The 5,680-nt window shown below is 44.3% G+C and overlaps 1 pseudogene; it reads left to right on the top strand.

Moving 5' to 3' along the window:
- Positions 1-5,164: 5,164 nt before the first annotated feature.
- Positions 5,165-5,247, top strand: LOC116587330 (annotated as a pseudogene).
- The last annotated feature ends 433 nt before the right edge of the window (positions 5,248-5,680 follow it).

The raw sequence follows: 5,680 nt of genomic DNA, 5'->3' as shown, positions 1-5,680 counted from the left end.
CAGATGACCCCTGCAGGTAGGGTTCTGCAGGCTCTCCAAGAAGTGTCCTGAGGGGCCTGGGCAGCAAAACAGGAGAGAATGCCTCCTTTGTGTTCTGTGTTCAAAGCTGAAGAAGTTACCAGAAGTAGTATCCCAAAGGAATGTTCAATAAAGGCCATAAGCAGCATTCAAGTCGGGCCTCCAAACTGGGCCAAAAAAATGTAAAGAACCCAAGGAGATGGGAGCAGAGGAGGTAAAATGAAATAGGCTTGAGGCCTATTTGGGCTGGGAGCTTTGGAAAGAGACAAGGACCACAATACCATCTACCGAGGATCCTTGCCTCCTGCCCCCCAAATAGAACCTAAACCTGACCATACCTCACTGTTATGATCCAGCTACCAATTTTCAGGAAATGTGGTGGATGGGAGAATATGGGGGGGGGGGGGGTGCAACCAGCAAAATCTGGAATGTGGGAGAGTCAGTAATGAGATGTTTGCAACTGCAAGGAAGGGGGATAGTAGAGGCTGGACAGAGATCCCAGAAGAGATTTAAGAGACAAATGAACCAGTCACAATGTGTAGACATTATTTGAACTATAATTCCACCACCTGTAAAACTAATAAGAACTAAAAAAGCAATTGGGAGTTGGAACACTGGACAGTTACTTGAAGGTAATCAGGAATTGCAAGTTTAAAATTTTAGGTGTGATCACTATATTGTAGTTATCTTTTCAAAAGCTCCTTAAACTCTTCTGGGCAGGGCTTGTAGAACCGTAGCATACATCACCCCCATCTGGAGGACCTGTTAATCCAGATGACTGGACCCTCCTCCCAGAGCTTCTATTCTGTAGGACTTTGGGGGGGCCTGAGAATTTGCATTTCTACCTAGCTGGATGATGGATACATAAGGATTCCTTATTACTATTCTGTCTACTTTTGTTATGTTGGAAATTTCCATTTTTATTTTTTATTTTTTTTTAAAGATTTTATTTATTTATGTGACAGAGAGAGAGAAATCACAAGTAGGCAGAGAGGCAGGCAGAGAGAGAAGGGGAAGCGGGCTCCCCGCTGAGCAGAGAGCCTGATTCGGGGCTCGATCCCAGGACTCTGGGATCATGACCTGAGCCGAAGGCAGAGGCTTTAACCCACTGAGCCACCCAGGTGCCCTGAAATTTCCATTTTTAAAAGTTGGATTTTTTTTTTTAATAAGGGAAAAGAAAAAAGCATTTGACTATGTCCAACATCCATTCCTGATTTAAACACACACACACACACAAACACACCTCCCTCAACAAACCAGAGAATAGAAGGGAGGTTTCTCAACTCAATAAGAACCTATGAACATCCTATAGCTAAAATCATAATTAATGGTGAAAGAGTGAACACTTCCTCCGTAAGATCAGCAACAAGACATGGATGTCTGCTCTCATCATTTTTATGCAACATTGTGCTGGAGATTCTAACTAGTGTAACAAGGCAAGAAATAGAAATAAAAAACATCCAGATTAGAAAGAATAACTAAAACAGTTTTTACGTCTAGACTAGTGCAGAAATTCCCATGAGGCCTCCAAAATAGATGCTAAAGCTAATGAGAAACGTTTTCCCCTTCTAAGCCTGCATCTTATCATAACCTGGGCTCCCCAGATGTTGCTTTTCTTCTCTGACCAATGCTGGGAGTGAATACTCCAGTCCTCACTTAATCCTATTCCCACACAGACAGACTTCTTTAGGGTAGTGGTTCTCAACTCTGTCTGTACACTGGAATCACCTGGGGAGCTTCAGAAACTACGAATGCCTGGAGCCTCTGGATGGTTCAGTTGGCTCAGCTCAGATCATGATCTCAGGGTCCTGGAATTGAGCCCCATATAGGGTCCCTGCTCAGGGGGGAGTCTAGTTGTCCCTCTGCTCCTCCCACTTGTGCTCTCTCTCTCTCTCTCTCTCTCTCTAATAAATAAGTAAAATCTTAAAAAACAAAGAGACTGTTGATGCCTGGAGTCCTCTTCCATACATGGTGCTTTAACTACTCTGGGAATGAACAGCCTCAGTATCAGATTCTCCAGAGATTCTAATGTGCTGTCTAGTTTGAGGATCATTGCCCTATAGGCATATTTCTAGCCTTGGAACTTCTCTGAACAGTGAGTTTCGGAGGTCGAACAGCAAGCATGGCTCAGGTCCTGCTGGGTTTTCTCTGGGATCTGCCTGCCCACAAAGTTGACCAAATCTGTTCCGTTACCCAGAATCATCACTTTTATAATAATGGGCCCTGCAGCAGGGGGCACAGGGAACAGGAGCTGGGAGAAGCCTGTGGTTGGCCAGGGGTGACTAGGACAAGGTAAGCCTATCTAATCTAGGGATAAGGAAGTTCCAGCAAGCCCTCTTAGTGACCAGGCTTAAAGCCATCTTATCCTAACACTTACCTCCCCAACTTTTATTTGGAAATATTTCAAACCTATAGAAAAGTTCAAAGAGGAGTCCAATGACACCTACATAGATGTTAACACAGTGCTTCATTTGTCACCCCCCAGCCTCCTCTGCTGAACCCCCATAGTTCCTTGGTATCTCCTAAAAACAAGGGCATTCATCTACTTCACCATAATACCATTTACCCTCAAGAAGTTTTTTTTTTTTTTTTAATTTATTTGACAGATAGAGATCACAAGTAGGCAGAGAGGCAGGCAAAGAGAGAGGGGGAGAAGCAGGCTCCCCGCTGAGCAGGAAGCCTGATGCGGGGCTTGATCTGAGGACCCCAGGATCATGACCTGAGCAGAAAGCAGAGGCTTAAACCCACTGAGCCACCCAGGCTCCCCTACCCTCAAGAAGTTTAACATTGATGGGCATCTGGGTGGCTCAGTTGGTTAAGCGTCTGCTTTCGGCTCAGGTCATGATCCTGGAGTCCAGGGATGGAGCCCCGAACTGGGCTCCCCACTCAGCAGGGAGCCTGCTTCTCCCTCTTCCTCTCCCTCCACTCTTATGCTCTCTCACAAATAAATAAATAAAATCTAAAAAAAAAAAAAGAAGTTTAACACTGATATGTTAGTATTACCTAATCTATAATCCATATTTAAATTTCTCCAGTTATCTCAAAATTTCTTTTATACCTATTTTAAGGACCCCACTCTGCATTTACTTATCTTGTCTCTTTACTCTCCATGATCTAGAATAACTTTCCTCCTTTTTACAAGACACTGACAAACATGAAAAGGCCAGGGTGTGTTGCCTGTGTTACACCAAACATAATGATGCTTCCTTATGATTAGATTCATCTTATTTAGCAAGAATACCATGTTGATGATATTGTATGTTTCCGACTGTCTCCCATCAGGAAGATCTTGTCAGTTTGTCCCATTATCTCTGATGCAGTTTAATCACTTGGTTAAGGTGGCACCCACCCGAACTCTTCATTTTAAAAGTATCTTTTCCCTTCATACTTAATAAATAAATAATCTGTAGCTCAATTGATGAGACCATATGAATATTCTGTTCCCCCACAAACTTATACCCAATGGTTTTTAACATTCCATTGGTAATCAAAGTTATTACAATGGTAGTTGCAAACAGCAATTTTTTTTTTTAAAGATTTTATTTATTTATTTGAGAGAGAGACAGTGAGAGAGAACATGAGCGAGGAGAAGGTCAGAGAGAGAAGCAGACTCCCCATGGAGCTGGGAGCCCGATGCGGGACTCGATCCCGGGACTCCGGGATCATGACCTGAGCCGAAGGCAGTCGTCCAACCAACTGAGCCACCCAGGCGTCCCACAAACAGCAATTTTCTAATGCCACCATTTCTTCTACATGTTTTAGCTGATGTTCCACTATAAATAAGAGCCTTTGTCCCCTCTACCCCACTTCTGGATTTTTTTTTCCCCCATCTGCTGTTTTTTTGAGTATCATTATGGACTCATGAATCTTTGCTTGTTTAACAAATTATGATTCATTGTTGTTATTTGTCTCTTTGTAACCAGCTCTTGTGGTCTCTCAATATGTCCCCTTTAGTCTTAAGGTAGGCTTTATTTTTACTGCCAAGATATTTCAAGCTGACTTTGTATACTCTATGCAGGGTTAAGCTGAGCACCCAGGATAAAATCTGAAGCGAAACAAAGGCACTTATGGCTTTCATGGAGCTTACAGTCCAGGGCGGAGAGCAAATACAAACCAGACAATCATACAAATATTTAAAAATACTGTAACTGTGCTAAAAATGGCCCCCTATTCTAGAGTTCTAAGCATACAACAGGGAATCTGATATACTCGGAGTAGTTGGGAAGGCTTTCTTAAACATATGAACTGAAAAATAGGAGGCACTCAGTTCAAGGGGTTTGTGTATGTGCTGGGGGCAGTGGTGGCCGTAGCAGAAGGTCAGGGAGGTAGTCAGTGGAGTGGGTTCCAGATAGAGCTTAAGAGAGGAACTTGAGGGGCGTCTGGGTGGCTCAGTGGGTTAAGCCGCTGCCTTCGACTCAGGTCATGATCTCAGGGTCCTGGGATCGAGTCCCGCATCGGGTTCTCTGCTCAGCAGGGAGCCTGCTTCCCTCTCTCTCTCTGCCTGCCTCTCCATCTACTTGTGATTTCTCTCTGTCAAATAAATACATAAAATCTTAATTTAAAAAAAAAAAAAAAAAGAGGAACTTGAGAAACCAGAAGAGGGGGTAGGTCTTTATGCAGCCAAGAGCTGGGGTAAGAGACTATCTGTGCAGCAGGAAGGCTGGGCAGGTGCTAACTCCGTAGGGCCCTGAGGGCAAGTCAGAGGTTTTCCTCTTTTATCCTTCAAGTAATGTGAAGCCATTAAAGGGCTTAAGCAGGAGAGTGAGTCATAATTAGATCTGCATTTTCCAGGGAATAATGGCTAATCCAGAAAAGATGGATTGGGCAAAGAATGCACGGTAGCATCCAAATGGAAGGCTCTCTGCAGAAGCGCATGGAGAGCTGCCAAGTAATAGGGCAGTGGCTGTGACACAGCACTGTCACTTCCTGTCACTTCCTTCCACTGCAGCGAGCACACACCCATTCTGGGCTCTCTAGAGATTTCTACAGACAGTGGGGAATCTCATTAATGGGCTCCTTCCTAAGCTCTCCCACCCAGCCACCATCCTCTCTGCTCCCAGTTTTTCTCTTCTATCTGGTAGGGAAACACAAAGGTAAGATTAGAATTGATCATGGTGAGAGTTTAGGAACAGAAAAGGTACATCTAAGCTTTGCGCAGTGGCAGTATCGTAGCCAATGAGGTTTATCCGAGGCGCGATTATTGCTAATAGAAAAGGTACATTTAAAGGCAAAAACAAACACTTCAAAAGTAGGGTGGAGGTCTCTGGAGGAAGGGAAGGAGGCAGGATAGGGGCCAGAAATAGCTCTTTTGTGAAGAGAAGGGAAGGATTGAGGAGAAGTTAACAGGGGTGCTGAGCATCTTCACCCAACCCTGACTCCATCAGGACCTGCTCTAGGGCCAGCATAAGATGTGGCCTCACCCCACACCTGGTCTGTCCCAGCTGTGACACAGGGAGCAGGCAGGGGTCATGGTGAAAGAAGAGCAGGAAGGAATGGAGTCTACGGGAAGGTAGAGGCCAGGAATGTATGAGAGATGACTTTTAGCAGTGATGGCTGGGAGGAAGGGAGCCGGACAATTCATAAGCTATTTCAAAATGTTGTAAAAGATTTTTAAAAGCTTTCCAGCTCCTTTAAAAACACTAGCATAAGTCGGACACCAGAT

The sequence above is a fragment of the Mustela erminea genome, chromosome 3 (genome assembly GCF_009829155.1).
Source record: "Mustela erminea isolate mMusErm1 chromosome 3, mMusErm1.Pri, whole genome shotgun sequence".
In the NCBI taxonomy this organism is placed as follows: domain Eukaryota; kingdom Metazoa; phylum Chordata; class Mammalia; order Carnivora; family Mustelidae; genus Mustela; species Mustela erminea.
The sequence above is the reverse complement of the archived record's forward strand: the minus strand, read 5'-3'. Positions and strand labels throughout refer to the sequence as shown.